The sequence below is a fragment of the Leucopleurus acutus genome, assembly GCF_964270905.1.
Source record: "Leucopleurus acutus genome assembly, chromosome: X".
Taxonomy (NCBI): Eukaryota; Metazoa; Chordata; class Mammalia; order Artiodactyla; family Delphinidae; genus Leucopleurus; species Leucopleurus acutus.
In genome coordinates, this window is record NC_139148.1 from 76,596,745 (window position 1) to 76,613,701 (window position 16,957).

The following is a 16,957-nucleotide window of genomic DNA, read 5'->3' on the forward strand; positions in this document are numbered from 1 at the left end:
TTGTAGGCTTCCTGATGGAGGGGACTATTGCCTGTGTTCTGGTGGATCAGCCTGGATCTTGTCTCTCTGGTGGGCGTTCCACTTCTTGTGGTGTGGTTTGGGGTGTTTGTTGACTTATTATGATTTTAGGCAGCTTCTCTGCTAATGGGCGAGGTTGTGTTCCTGTTTTGCTAGTTGTTTGGCATAAGGTTTCCAGCAATGTAGCTTGCTGGTCGTTGAGTGAACCTCGGTGCTCGTGTTGAGATGGAGATCTCTGGGAGATTTTCACCATTTGATATTATGTGGAACTGGGAAGTCTCTTGTTGACCAGTGTCCTGAAGTTGGCTCTCCCACCTCAGAGGCAGAGCACTGACTCCTGACTGCAGCACCAAGAGCCTTTCATCCACACAGCTCAGAATAAAAGGGAGAAAAAGTAGAGAGAAAGTATTAGTAGATATAGGAAGAAGGAAAGCAAGAAAGCAAAAAAGAAGGAAAGAAAGAAAGAAAAAAGGAAGGATGGAAGGAGAGAAGGAAGGAAGGAACAAAGGAAGGAAGGAAGAAGGAAGAAAGAAAGAAAGAGAGAAAGAAAGAAAGAAAGAAAGAAGAAAAGAAGGAAAGAAGGAAGGAATGAAAGGAGGGAGGGAGGGAGTGACAGTGGGAGGAAGGAAGGAAGGAAGAAGGGAAGGAAGGAAAAAAGATAGAAAGAAAAAAGATAAAGTTAAATAAAATAAAGTAAAATGTAATAAAGTTATTAAATTAAAGAATAATTATTTAGAAAAATAATTAAAAAAAGAAAAATGGACGGATAGAACCTTAGGCCAAATGGAGGAAGCAAAGCTGTACAGACAAAATCTCACATGGAGGCATACACATACACACTCACAAAAAAAGAAAAAGGGCAAAAAATCATAAATCTTGCTCTCAAAGTCCACCTTCTCAATTTGGGATGATTCGTTGTCTATTCATGTATTCCACAGATACTGGGTACATGCGGTTGATTGTGGAGCTTTAATTCACTGCTTCTGAGGCTTCTGGGAGAGATTTCCCTTTCCCTTCATTGTTCTCACAGCTCCCAGGGCCTCAGCTTTGAATTTGGCCCCGCCTCTGCATGTAGGTCGCTGGAGGGCGTCTGTGTTTCGCTCAGAAAGGACCGGGTTAAAGTAGCAGCTGCCTCAGGGACTCTGGCTCACTCAGGCTGGGGAAAGGGAGGGGCACAGAGTTCGGGGCAAGCCTGCGGTGGCAGAGGCCGGCGTGACGTTGCACCTGTGTGAGGCCCGCCTTGTGTTCTCCCAGGAAAGTTGTCCCTGGATCCCGGGAACCTGGCAGTAGCGGGCTGCACAGGTTCCCTGGAAGAGGGGTGTGGATAGTGACCTGTGCTCACACACATGCCCCTTGGTGGCTGCCGCAGCAGCCTTAGCATCTCCTGCCCATCTCTGGGGTCTGCGCTGTTAGCCGCGGCTCGCGCCCGTCTCTTGAGTTCCTTTAAGCAGCGTTCTTAATCCCCTCTCCTCGCACACCAGGAAACAAAAAGGGAAGCAAAAGTCTTTTGCCTCTTCGGCAGCTCCAGACCTCTTCCCGGACTCCCTCCCGGCTAGCCGTGGCACTCTAATCCCTTCAGTCTGTGTTCACACAGCCAACCCCAGTCCTCTCCCTGGGCTCCGATCAAAGCCTGAGACTCAGCTCGCAGCCCCGCCTGCCCCGGCGGGCTGGTGAGTGCCAGTCGGCACCGATCCTCTTTGCGGGAATCTCCCCACTTTGCCCTCCACGCCCCTGTTGCTGTGCTCTCCTCTGTGGCTCCGGAGCTCCCCGCTCCGCCACCCGCAGTCTCCACCCGCAAAGGGGCTTCCTAGTGTGTGGAAACCTTTCCTCCTTCACAGCTCCCTCCCACTGGTGCAGGTCCCATCCCTATTCTTTTGTCTCTGTTTTTTCTTTTTTTCTTTTGCCCTACCCAGGTACGTGGGGAGTTTCTTGCCTTTTGGGAGGTCTGAGGTCTTCTGCCAGCATTCAGTAGGTGCTCTGTAGGAATTGTTCCACGTGTAGATGTTTTTCTGGTGTATCTGTGGGGAGGAAGGTGACCTCTGTGTCTTACTCTTCCGCCATCTTCCCCTCTGGCCTGAGGTTTGATTTTAAGTTTAGTTATGGCAGGTTCAGAGCATCCTTTATTCTATTTCTAAGTTAGCCCACTAATAAGGTTAATACACTTTTTGAAGACTTTACCTGAAGTGCTGTATATTAAGAGCTTTTTTCCATTCTCTCTGGCAGGAATACAAACTATTACAAGCTTTGTGTTAGCTTCAGGAATTTTTCAACCTACTCTTTTGCCATGGTTATTTCCTGATCTTCAGGTACTTTCCTCTACCCAGTTGTGAATCAGCCACAGACAGACTTTAAGAAACCCCTCTACAAATTCCTGGAGAATTCTTTAAGTGTCACCTCCTCTTCTTGGGTATTTTGCAATGAATTTAAACCTCCTGGATTCACTGAACACTGAACTTTGCCTCTTCAGTGGAGTTATACCATTGGTCTTTATTTGAGTTCCCCTCCCTGTGCTGCACATTAAGAGTTCTCTCTACACAGCAACCTGAGGCAATAATAAAGTTCATCTCATTTTTTCTCTTCTCTCAGGAATCGTTCTTCTATGATGTCTGTTTTTCAATGTTTGAAAACCATTATTTAATATATGTTGTCCTGTTTTCTACTTGTTTAAGGTGAAAGAATAAACCTGGTCCCTGTTACTGTATCATGGCTGGAGTTTAAGTCTATACTCACCTACTGAATAAATAATTCTGTTTTGAATAAAAACAAGAAATTGACTTAAGAAATTCAAGATATAGCCCAGCCTTAATCTATCATTAACTATATCTCTCAGAAGCTTAGCTAGTAAGTTCATAAACAAAGGAAATTATCTTACAAAGTATAAGAAAATTGATGGTCAATTTAATATCTGTAGTGGTGTCCTTTCCACGTTGATATTTTTAGAAACTTTATAAAGATGCATTATTTTATTCACAAGAGGAAATAATGGATCAGAAATTTTGTTAATAAAAGTGTCAAAATCCTTCATGAGTTTCATATTACACCTGGTTCTTTACAGCTGTTGAGACACCTAGATTATCCTCAATAAAATATGTTTACAATCAAATGTACAGGATATAGGCTTTTATTTGAGTTTTTCAGACAATGATTGTGTTCATATAAAAAGTCTTAAGGCAAATTATTTATGTTGTTTAAATTATCAAGATAATTCTCCAAGTTCTATTTAATGCAGGAAGATGAATAATTACTCAAAGACTATAGGGAAGTGAAAAATCACATTCTGAGGAAAAAACAGTAAAGTCTGAGGAGTATTCTATGCTAAGCTCTTGACTGTGAATTTCATGTACTTTTCCCTTAGATTAGAACTGATGAAATGTAATATTATTTATTCTAAGAAATGTGTCTTGCAAGTTTACTTGTATTATTCTTGAACTTTTATAGTGTCATAATGTCTTCTACCTTTCTCTTAAGAATCAGAAAGGAAAATATCAATGATAGACTGATAACATTTACCAATACTAATGTCTATAACTTATTAAATAACCTAAACCATGTCATTTGTCACTCTGGGGACAATGATTTTTTTTTGATTTCCATTAAATAAATGATTCAAGGATTAAAAAAAAGGTCAGAATTTATATTCCTCTATGCCAATTTTTGGTACTCTGAAATAGAGTTTTTTTCTGGGAATTTGCAAATCATCAACATTAATAAACTTATTTATATTTCATATAACTCTATTTAATATAAGATTTAATCCACTGATATTGAAAATAATTTAGAACCTATAACATCAGTATTAATTAAGAGGTCATGCATGTCAGAAGTATATTATTACTGGAAATGAGTCATCACTTAGGTGTTGCTATAGACTAATAATTTTCTGTTCCAGTCTGTGCTAATTCTGAAGGTTATGTGTGTGACATACACTATTTGTAGATAAAAATATTGATTTTCTATACCTGTTAAAATGCACTCTCTAAATATGTGCAAAATAACATGTAATCAAAAGGTATTGTTTAAAGATGTTAATTAACACATGGAATCATATTTTTTTTAAAGTTTGCATCTTAAGAGTTTGCAGTGAAACAACTTCTCCTTCCTACCTTTTGTTGGTAAAGGCATACCTGAATTTAAATTGATAATCTACATTAAGACATACCACTAAGACCTCTTTATTAGCTCAGCTAGGAACTTTCTTGAAGTTTTCTTTGTAAGTGAAATTTACTATATTGTTCACATTCTCTAGTGTAAGGCAAAATTATTTGGAATATGACTTATGCTGAAATTCATATAGAATAACTGCAATCTAAGTTAACATCATGTTTTTCTTTCTCTTTGTGGTAAACCAGTGAACCAAAGGGCCAATGGTTTTCAAATTTTTTATCAAAAATATCACTTGGGGGGCTATTAAAACACATATTCTTGTACCCCACAACCGAGTATCTGATTAGTAGCATGGAGTAGGGCCCGAGAATTTGGGAAAGTAAGAAGTTTCCTTGTAATGCTGATGCTGCCTGTCCTAATACCACAATTTGATAGCCACATTTTTGGACTATACTGAGATAAAGTAAAGTAACCCTAACCTTACATTATAAACAAAAGTCATCTCAAAACCCCAAATTTAAGATTGAAAGCTACAAATGCTTAAGGGCAAATATTCTTGACCTTTAAATTGACAAGAGATTATTGAATATGAAAACAAAGCACAGGTAACAGGAAGAAAATAGATACATTTGACTTCACCAAAATTAAAACATTAGAAAGCAAAACTTTCTTTTCACAGAAAGAATATTTGAAGTAATAATGGCTGAAACATTGCAAATTTGCTGAAAGAAATATATCTACACATCCAAGAAACTCAAATAATTCCAAACAGCATAAACTCAGAAAGATCTACACCAAGATATTTTATAGTTATATCATCAAAATACAAAAAGAATCTTTAAAGCAGCAAAAGAAAAGTGACTTATCACATACAATAAACCTCAATAAGATAGACAGCTGATTTCTTATCTGAAACCAAATAGTCCAGCAGGCATTAAGATGACATATTTAAAGTGTTATAAGAAAAAAAAAAAAGGAACCATCCAAGGATTCTATATCTGAAAAAATTATATTCTTCAAGACTGAAGGAGAAATAAAGACATTTCCAGATAAATAAACAAAAGCTAAGGGAGTTTGTTACTAGTAGATCTGCCATACAAGAAATGTGAAGAGGAATCCTTCAGGCTCTAAAGAAAGGACACTAAAGTAACTTGAAGCCATATGATAAAATAAAAAAAAATGAAAGTAAATACACAGGAAAATATAAAGCCAGTGTTATTGTACTTTTGGTTTTTAATTCCTCTTCTTTCCCTTATGATTTAAATGACAAATGGGTAAACAATAATTATAAATCTATGTTAATGAGCACACAATGTATAAAAACATAATCTTGACAATACAAGGGGTGGTGTGGATATTTAGGAGCAGAGAGTTTGTGTATTATTGAAACCAAATTTGTATTATTCAAATTAGGTTGTTATAAGTTTAATATGTTCATTTTAATCCTCAAAACAATCTTTAATAAAGTAACTAAAAATATACAGAAAAGAAAACAAGAAAGGAATCAAAGTAGTGCACTACAAAAAATCAACTAAATACTAAAAAAAGACAAAACAAAAACACTAATGGAGGAACTGAGGAACAAAATTCATATAAGAACTACAGAAAACAGGATGGTCAAGAAGGCCAAGGAGTAGGAGGATGTGGAATTCATTTATCCCTACAAATGCATCAAGAATACATCTACAAATGAAACAATTCTCACAGAGCACTGGCTGAACACTAGCAGAGGACCTCAGACACCTAAAAGGACAAGAAACTTTCCTGCATAAGAGGGTAGGATGAAAGAAAGAAGAAAGGAAAATAGGAGAGTAAGTGGGATAGGACTTGTACTCCTTGGGGGGGGAGCTGAAGGAGAGGAGAGGTTCCCGCATCCAGGAAAACCCTCTCACCAGTGGGGAGGTCAGCTGGAACAGAAGGGGAGCTTCAGGGGTATTGGAGGAGAGCACACCAACCAGTGTGTGACAAGCAGGACAAAGGGAGACCTTCACAGATGGTCTGTGCCACAGCCAGGCATGCCACTGCCTGAGACAGGTGTCCACCAATGCTGATGGGTGCTGGGTGCTGGAACATGGGATTTGGAGAGCAAACCTAGGGAGAGGATTGCTGTTGGCTGTGAGTAGACAGCCTGAGGGGATAGGAGTGAGGGAATATGAAACCAGGAATGCTTGTGGAGGAAACCATAGAAGCGTAGCACCAATGTTGAGTGATGCACAAAGGGCAAGGTCTCCATTATAGCCTGTCTCTCCATGCTCCAGCTGCTGCATCCCTGGGCACCAGGAAGGGCCCCTGCTGGGGCTGGATCTCTTGTGCCTATAGGTGCCAGCTCCCCCAAGTGCTCCATTGCTGCCATGAATGTCTCTCTCATGCCCAAAGCCATTGGCTCCCCCACATGCCCCATTGCTGCTGGGGCTCCCATGACACTGGCTGCCACAGCCTCCATGCCCCCTCTTCACCAGGGCTGACTCATGTGTTCTTAGGCAACTTCAGAAGCAGACCCCTGTGGGTTGCCCACACTCAGAGTTGGAGCTGAAACCACAGCTGAGCTCCAGGGACCTTACAACTGGCCAGCTCACCCACAAGAGGGCAGCCACCAGTCCCTCCCACCAGGAAGCCTGCACAAACCCATGAACTAAACTCACTCACCATGAGCCAGACAGCAGAAGCAAGAGAAATTATCATCCTTCAGCCTGTGGAAAGGAGACCACAAACACAGAAAGTTAGACAAAATGAGATGACAGAGAAATATGTTGCAAACAAAGGAACAAGATAAGAACCCACAAGAACAACTAAATGAAAAGGAGATAGGCGATCTACCTGAAAAAGACTTCAGAGTAATGATAATAAAGATGACCCAAAATCTTGGAAAAAGAATGGAAGTACAGATTGAGAAGATAGAAAAAAAAAGTTTATTGAGGAGCTAGAAGATTTGAAGTACAAACAGAGATGAACAATGCAATTAATGAAAAAAAAATACACTACAAAGAATCAATAGCAGAATAACTGAGGTAGAAGAACATATAAGTGACTGGAAGACAGAGTGGTGGAAATCACTGCCACAGAACAGAATAAAGAAAAAAGAATGAAAAGAAATGAGGACAGTCTCATAGACCTCTGGAAAAATATTAAACACCCCAATATTTGCATTATAAGGGTCCCAGAAAGAGAAGAGAAAAAGGGTCTGAAAACATATTTGAAGATATTATAGCTGAAAACTTCCCTAACATGAGAAAGGAAACACTCAAGTCCAGGAAGCACAGAGAATCCCATACAGGACGAACACATGGAGGAACACACTGAGACATATATTAATCAACTGACAAAAATTAAAGACAAAAAAAAAATTAAAAGCAACATGTGAATAACAAATAACATACAAGCAAACGCCTATAAGTTTATCAGCTGATTTGTCAGCAGAAACTCTGTAGGCCAGAAGGGAGTGGCACTATACATTTCAAGTGATGAAAGGGAGAAACCTACAACAAAGAATACTCTACCCTGAAAGGCTATCATTCAGATTCAACAGAGGAATTAAAAGCTTTACAGATAAGCAAAAGCTAAGAGAATTCAGCACCACCAAACCAGCTTTGCAACAAATGCTAAAGGAACTTCTGTGGATGGGAAAGAGACCAGCAACTTAAAACAACCTTTCACATATATAGACTGCTATATCAAAACCTCATGGGAACAGCAAACCCCAACTATAATAGACACACACACACACAAAAGTAAAAGAAACACAAACCCAACACTAAAGATGGTCATCAAACCACAAGAGAAAAGAACAAAACAGGAAGGGAAGAAAAATGACCTACAAAAACAAGCCCAAAACAATTTTTAAAAATGGCAATAGGAACATATATATCAATAATTACCTTAAATGTACATGGATTAAATGCTTCAACCAGTCGACATAAACTGGCTAAATGGATAAAAAAAAAGACCCATATATATGCTGTCTATAAGAGACACCTTAGATCTAGGGAAACATACAGACTGAAAGTGAGGGGATGGAAAAAGACATTCCATGCAAATGGAAATCAAAAGAAAGCTGCAGTAGCAATACTCATATCAGATAAAGTAGACTTTATTTATTTATTTATTTACTTTTTTGTGGTACACGGGCCTCCCACTGTTGTGGTCTCTCCCACTGCAGAGCATAGGCTCCAGATGTGCAGGCTCAGCAGCCATGGCTCACAGGCCCAGCCACTCCGTGGCACGTGGGATCTTCCCAGACCGGGGCATGAACCCGTGTCCCCTGCATCGGCAGGTGGACTCTCAACCACTGTGCCACCAGGGAAGCCCAAAATAGACTTCAAATTAAAGACTATTACAAGACACAAGGAAGGACACTACATAATAATCAAAGGATCAATCCAAGAAGAAGATATAACAACTATAGATATTTATTCACCCAACATAGGAGCATCTCAATACATAAGGCAAATGTTAACATCCATAGTGGAAATTGACAGTAACACATTAATAGTTGGGGTCTTTAATACTCCATTAACACCAATAGAGAGATCATCCAGATAGAAAATTCATAAGGAAACACAAGCCTTAAATTACACATTAGACCAGATAGACTTAATTGATATCTATAGGACATTCCATCTGAAAGTAGCAGAATACACTTTCTTCTCAAGTGCACATGGAATGTTCTCCAGGATCACATGTTGGACCAAAAATCAAGCCTTGGAAAATTTTAGAAATTTGAAATCATATCAAGCTTCTTTTCCAAACACAATGCTGAGATTAGAAATCAGTTACAGAAAAAAAAAGAAAACTGTAAAAAACGCAAACACATGGAGGCTAAACAATGTTACTAAACAACCAAGAGATCACTGAAGAAATCAAAGAGGAAATCAAAAAATACCTAGAGACAAATGACAACAAAAACAGGACAATCCAAAACCTATGGGACTCAGCAAAAGCAGTTCTAAGAGGAAAGTTTATAGCAATACAATCTTACCTCATGAAAGATAAATCTCAAATAAACAACCTAACCTTGCACCTAAAGCAACTAAAGAAAGAAGAATATACAAAAGCCAAAGTTAGTAGAAGGAAAGAAATCATAAAGTTAGAGCAGAAATGAAATAGGGATGAAGAAAAGACTAGAAAAGATAAACAAAATTGATAAACTTTTAGCCAGATTCATCAAGGAAAAGGGGAGAGGACTCAAATCAATAAAATTAGAAATGAAAAAGTAGAGGTTAATACTGACACCAGAGAAATACAAAGGATCATAAGATACTACTACAAGCAACTATACATCAATAAAATGGACAACCGACAAGAAATGGACAAATTCTTAGAAAAATACAACCTTACAGGACTGAACCAGGAAGAAATAGAAAATATTAATAGACCAATCACAAGTAATGACATTGAAACTGTGATTAAGGAACTTCCAACAAACAAATTCCGGGACAAGATGGCTTCACAGATGAATTCTCTCAAACCTTTAGAGAAGAGTTAACACCTATCGTTCTGAAAATATTACCAAATATTGCAGAGGAAGGAACACTCCCAAACTCATTCTATGAGGCTGCCATCACCCTGATACCGAAACCAGGTAAAGATATTGCAAAATAGAAAATTACTGGCCAATATCACTGCTGAATATAGATGCAAACATCCTCGACAAAATATTAGCAAGCAGAATACAACAACGCATTAAAAGGATCATACACCATGATCAAGTGGGATTTATCTCAGGGATGCAAGCATTCTTCAGCATACATAGATCAATCAGTGTGATATACCACATTACACACTGAAGAATAAAAAACATATGATCATCTCAATAGAGGCAGAAAAATCTATTGACAAAATTCAATGCCCATTTATGATAAAAAAGACTCTAGAATTTGGGCATAGAGAGAAACTACCTCAACATAATAAAGGCCATATATGACAAACCCACAGAAGACATCATTCCCAATGATGAAAAACTGAAATTAATACCTCTAAGATCAGGAACAAGACAAGGATATCCACTCTCTTCACTTTTATTCAACATAGTCTTGGAAGTCCTAGCCTCTGCAATTAGAGAAGAAAAAGAAATAAAAGGAATCCAAACTGGAAAAAAGATGTAAAATTGTCACTGTTTGCAGTTGACATGATACTACACATAGAAAATTCTAAAGATGTCACCAGAAAAATACTGGAGCTCATCGATAAATTTGGTTAAGTAGCAGGATACAAAATTAATACACAGAAGTCTCCTGCATTCTTATACACTAACAACAAAAGATCAGAAAGATAAATTAAGGAAACCATCCCATTTACCATCACATCAAAAAAATAAAATACCTAGGAATAAACCTACCTAAGGAGACAAAAACCTGTGCTCAGAAAACTATAAGATACTGATCAAAGAAATCAAAGATGACACAGACACGATGGAGCGATACACCATGTCCTTGGACTGAAAGAATCAATGTCATAATTTCTATACTACCCAGAGTAATCTACAGATTCAATGCAATCCCTAACAAATTAACAATAGAATTTTTCATAGTATTAGATCAAAAATTTTTACAATTTTTATGGATACACCAAAGACCCTGAATAACTAAAGCAATCTTAAGAAAGAAAAATGGAGCTGGACGTTTCAGGCTTCCTGACTTCTGACTATAATACAAAGCTAAAGTCATCAAAACAGTATGGTACTGGCACAAAAACATAGAAATATGTTTAATGGAATAGGTAGAAAATATGGAGAAAAACCCATGCACCTATGATCAGCTAATCTATGACAAAGGAGGCAAGAATATACAATGGAGAAAAGACAGTCTCTTCAGTAAGTGGTGCTGGGAAAACTGGACAGTTACATGTAAAAGAATGAAAGTAGAACACTCTCTAATAGCATACACACAAAAAAACCATCAAAATAGATTAAAGACCTAAATGTAAGGCATGATCTTATGAAACACCTAGAGGAAAACATAGGTAGAACCCTCTCTCACATAATTCATAGCAAGATCTTTTTAGATCCATCTCCTAGAGTAATGAAAATAAAAACAAAAATAAACACAAGGAGCCTAATTAAACTTAAAAGCTTTTGCACAAGAAAGGAAACCATAAACAAAATGAAGAGACAACCCTCAGAATGGGAGAAAATATTTGCAAACATAGTGACTAATAGACATAAATCTCCAAAATATACAAACAGCTCAGGCAGCTCAATATCCAAAAAAAACAAAAACAAAAACAAAAAAAACAACCCAATCAAAAAATGGGGGGAAGATCTAAATAGACATTTCTACAGAGAAGACATACAGATGGCCAAGAGGCACATGAAAAGATGCTCAACATCACTAATTTAGAGAAATGCAAATCAAAACTGTAATGAGGTATCACCTCACACCAGCCAGAATGACCATCATCAAAAAATCTGCAAACAATAAATTCTGGAGAGGGTGTGGTGTAAAGGGAACCCTCCTACACTGTTTGTGGGAATGTAAATTTTTATAGCCACTATAGATAACATCATGAATGTTCCTTAAAAAACTGAAAATAGAGCTTCTGTATGATACAGCAATCCCACTCCTGGGTATATATCTGGAGAAAACTATAATTTGAAAAGATACATGCACCCCAATATTCATTACAGAACTATCTATAATAGCCAGCACATGGAAGCAACCTAAATGTCCTTCAACAGAAGAATGGATAAAGAAGATGTGGTACATATATACAATGGAATATTACTCATCCATAAAAAAGAATGAATGCCACTTGCAGCAACATGGATGGACCTAGAGATTGTCATACTCAGTGAAGTAAGTCAGACTGAGAAAGACAAATATCATATGATATCACTTATATGTGGAATCTAAAAATGGTACCAATGAACTTATCTACAAAACAGAAATAGAGTTAGAGATGTAGAAAAAACCCTTATGGTTACCAGGAAGCAAGTGGGGAGGAGGAATAAACTGGAATATTGGGATTGACATATACACACTGCTATATATATAATAGATCAATAATAAGGACCTACTGTATAGCATAGGAACTCTTTCTACACAATACTCCTATTGGGAGGTATGTCATATAGGTTGTCATATAGGTAACAGCCTATGTGCGAAAATAATCTAAAAGAGAGTGGATATATGTATATGTATATGTATAACAGACTCACTTTGCTGCACACCTGAAACTAACACAATATTGTAAATCAGCTATACTTCAATAAACAAAATTTAAAAATTAAAAATTAAAATATAATATACCAAAACCTACAGATGCAGCAAAGCAATGGTCTGAGGGAAATTTGTAGCTTTAAATACCTACATTTTTAAAAAAGGAGCAAGATCTCAAAATAATAATCTACCTATACACCTTAGAGAAGTAGAAAAAGAAGAGCAAACTAAATGCAAAGCTAGTGGAAAGTGGGAAGTAGTAAGGATTAGAGAGTAGATAAACAAAAGAGAAACCATAAAACAATAAAGAAAATAACAAAAATTAAAAGTTAGGTTTTATAAAATAATCAACAAAATTTACAAGACTAAGAAAAAAATCAAAGTACTAAAATCAGAAGCAAAAGAGGAAACACAACTACCAACTTATAGAAATAAAAAGGATCATAAGAGAATACTATGAAAACTGTATATTAACCAATTGGATACCCTAGACGAAACAAAAATTCTTCCAGATATAAAACGTTCTTATCTAAACTTATTTAAGAAGAAGAAATAAGTAATTTCTTATTTAAAGAAATTTAAGTTATCTAAACTTAATAAATTTGATTTATAACAGGTAAGGATGATTGCACAACACTGTGACTACGCTAGAAAACACTAAATGGTGCACTAGAAAATGGTTGAAATGGAAAATTGAATATTACATTTATTTAATCACAAAAAATTGGAGAGGTCACAGGATATCTGGGAAGTCTAAAGAATCTGGCTTAGTCATTAAGCAGCAAAGTTTAATGCCCTAAATCATTTGGAACTATCCCCTTGCAGATACCATTTGCCACCATTATTGGTTCTAGACACTGAACATCCCTGATGCTAGATGTTAATGTGCAACTGGAGCAGCTGTCCCTGGAAATTATATACCTACTGCCACTGCTTCCAATTTGGCTGACTTGATACTATCCAATCCTTGTTTCTTAGCACAAATACCTTAATTCCAAGGCATCTATTTTTTCACATTTTTAACATCTAGGGAATCACAATGCATTTTATAATCAACTGTGTGGCACTGTTTAATTGGCAGCATTTTTTTTTCTTTCTTAATGGTACAAGAAACTGGTATGCCTTTTTAAGCCATAGTGCTTCATATTTGATTAAATAAGTAGTTTCTGGTAGACACAGAGGGCATATGTCTGATTGATATAACTTGGGTCATGCAACTACAACATTGCTGCAAGGGAGACTAAAGATGTGAGTAAAAGACATTTTCATCTTTTATTCTATGGGAAATAGGTTCACATTAATAAGGTGTATCCTCTTTAGGAACAGATTCGAAATATTCAAAAATATTGCATAGGCCAAAGAAACAATATATGAGGGTCAGATTCAGCCTGTGTAACATCAACATATGACTTCTGGTTTATAGCTTCCATACAAATCTCTAAGAGTGTTCTTGAGGAAAGGGCCAAGGACACACTACTTTAAATCTGCTAGATGAAATTGTTCAGTAGTTCCAAGTCTACGTCTCTTTGCTAATATTTGTAAATCAACATCTTTTATTTTCAGGAATATCATGAGAGGAAACAGTCAAATGTATTGCTAGAGTCCAGAAATAAATGTATTTATATTTGTACCTACTTGTGTAACTTAATAAGGAAATGAGCTTGTATTTATGTGATGTATATTTAGTGAATTCATCCTAATTACCACCATAGAAGCATGTTGGGCTATGCACAAGGAGTCTGGAATCAGATGGATTCGGACTCAATTCACATTACATTGCCTACCAGCTGTGTCATATTGGAAGAGTTATTTCCTTAGCTCAGGCAGCTATAACAAAATACTATAAACTGATGGTAAACAATAGCAATTTATTTCTCACAGTTCTGGAGCCTAGAAGTCTGAGACAAGGGTGCCAGCACAGTCAGGTTCTGGTTAGGGCTCAATTGTGGGTTGCAAAATGTTGACTTCTCTCTGTATCCTCACATGGCAGAGAGAAGAAAGCGGAAACATGCTCCCTCATGAGTTTTATAAAGGCATGAATTCTATTCATTAGACCTCTGCTCTCATGATCTTATCTAATTCTAATTATGTTCAAAAGGCCTCAACTCCTAATACCATCACACTGAGGAGTAGAGTTTCAACATATCAATTTTGAGGAGACAAAAACATTAAGTCCATAATAGTTAGCTAACTTCTTAGAACCTCAATTTCATTTTTTTCAGTGGAGAAAATAATAGAACCTATTCTACAAGGTTGTTCTGTAGATTAAATGAGATAGTATTTGTCAAGCGCATGGTATAAAATACCAGCTGCTCTGATTAGAGATCATATTTTTAGTTATATATTCAGTAATATTATATAGAAATGGTATCAAGTTCACTGGTCTGTGGTTTTCAAAACAGTAATATAATTTAATGTCATTATTAATTAATATATTATATTATGATTCAGAAATCCTGTATTATCATCTCAACTATCATGAAGAGTGTGTTCTACACATTTACATGACAGAATTTGGTACTAAATTCCAAGCATACCTTAGGTATATTGATAATGAGTGAATGCCTGTGTTGAGTTGTGAGAGGTTCTGATATGCCTATATGCCTCCAAATATATCTCAGATCAGACTGCTGTAGAAGCTAAAATCTTTACATTAGATAACTCTTTTGCATAGCATATCTCTGGAAGTCCTAGTATTAGTACTCAATTTTCATCACATAAATAAATTTAGAGGACAGAGTTCAGAAGAGTATAAAAGACAAACATATTATAGAAAATTGGAAGTAAATGTCATTGTCACCAAGGTGAAACCAGACATCCAGTTCCTCAGAATGAGGACACTGGGTATCTAAGAAGCAGAAGGGCTTCCTAGTCTCTGTGGAGAAGGGTAAGTTAGGAAATATTAAAGGAAACTTAGTGTAGTTTAATGAGCAGAGACACCAAATAGAGTAACAAAAATTACTAAAGGGAAGTGGGTGGACAAAAACAAATTTTATGTTTCCTAGTTTTGCTTCAAGCTGGCCATGTCTATCCCTACTCCTCCACCCCAGTGTTCTTTTAGGTACAAAGCTGATTGCACTTAAATTTTCCCAAGATCAAACAAAAAATACTACTATTTAGCTATGATCATTATTCTACTGTGGTCTCAGAAGTTGGAATAGTCCAGGTAAGCAAGTATCCCCTACAGGAGACAACGTGGAAGAGTCTTGAGGCAGGATTTCTCAATGCCAGGAGAGAATCTCAAAGAATTTACATGTAGTGTTTTACCTCTGAAGTGCTAAAAAGAGTTGTGAAAATGCAAAATACCTTGGATCCTGGTTATCACTGTGTACTTGGAGTCTTAGTTATGAGGTGAATAAAATTTGCCTGGTTTTGATTTATACTGAATTCCCGACTAGGGTAGACGATCAGGTAGTCAGGCTCCTAAGTATTGTTATTATGCCTCTCTATATAAGTAATTATACAAATAGTATATGAATACCAAAAAGCATGATTTAATTATATCCTTACTGTTTCATCTTCATTGGCACTTGAAGGTCACATCATTATATTGCTTTCCTTTACAATTTTACCCTTGGGTTAAAGACAAATTTCAATAATAAGCAAGTAATTAAATTGCTTTCAGTTCAGAATGTCAATGTGATTTTTTTAACATCTTTATTGGAGTATAATTGCTTTACAATGTTGTGTTAGTTTCTGGTTTATAACAAACTGAATCAGTTATACATATACATATGTTCCCATATCTCTTCCCTCTTGCATCTCCCTCCCTCCCACCCTCCTTATCCCACACATCTAGGTGGTCACAAACCACCGAGCTGATCTCCCTGTGCCATACGGCTGTTTCCCACTAGCTATCTATTTTATGTTTGGTAGTGTATATATGTCCATGCCACACTCCCACTTTGCCACAGATTACCCTTCCCCCTTCCCATATCCTCAAGTCCATTCTCTAGAAGGGCTGTGTCTTTATTCTTTTCTTACCCTTAGGTTTTTCATGACCTATTTTTTTTGATGCCATATATATGTGTTAGCATACGGTATTTTTTTTTTCTCTTTCTGACTTACTTCACTCTGTATGACAGACTCTAGGTCTATTGACCTCATTACAAAAAAACTCAATTTTGTTTCTTTTTACGACTGAGTAATATTCCATTGTATATATGTGCCACATCTTATTTATACATTCATCCAATGATGGACACATAGGTTGTTTCCATCTCCTGGCTATTGTAAATAGAGCTGCAATGAACATTTTGATACATGACTCTTTTTGAATTATGGTTTTCTCAGGGTATACACCCAGTAGGGGTATTGTTGGGTCATATCGTAATTCTATTTGCAGGTTTTTAAGGAACCTCCATACTGTTCTCCATAGTGGCTGTAACAATTTACATTCCTACCAGCAGTGCAAGAATGTTCCTTTTTCTCCACACCCTCTCCAGCATTTATTGTGTCTAGATTTTTTGATGAAGGATATTCTGACTGGTGTGAGATGATATCTCATTGTAGTTTTGATTTGCATTCTCTAATGATTAATGATGTTGAGCATTCCTTCATGTGTTTGTTGGCAATCTGTATATCTTCTTTGGAGAAATGTCTATTTAGGTCTTCAGCCCATTTTTGGATTGGGTTGTTTGTTTTTTTGTTATTGAGCTGCATGAGCTGCTTGTAAATTTTGG

At 36.8% G+C, this 16,957-nt stretch overlaps 1 long non-coding RNA gene across 1 annotated transcript in view; it reads left to right on the forward strand.

Annotated features, from left to right (window-relative positions):
- Nucleotides 1–375: 375 nt before the first annotated feature.
- The window catches only part of LOC309978779, a 376,201-nt gene continuing 359,619 nt past the window's right edge, over nt 376–16,957 (forward strand). Inside the window, exon 1 of the long non-coding RNA XR_014327143.1 lies at nt 376–412. This is a non-coding gene — a long non-coding RNA (uncharacterized lncRNA). The remainder of the gene's footprint in view (nt 413–16,957) is intronic.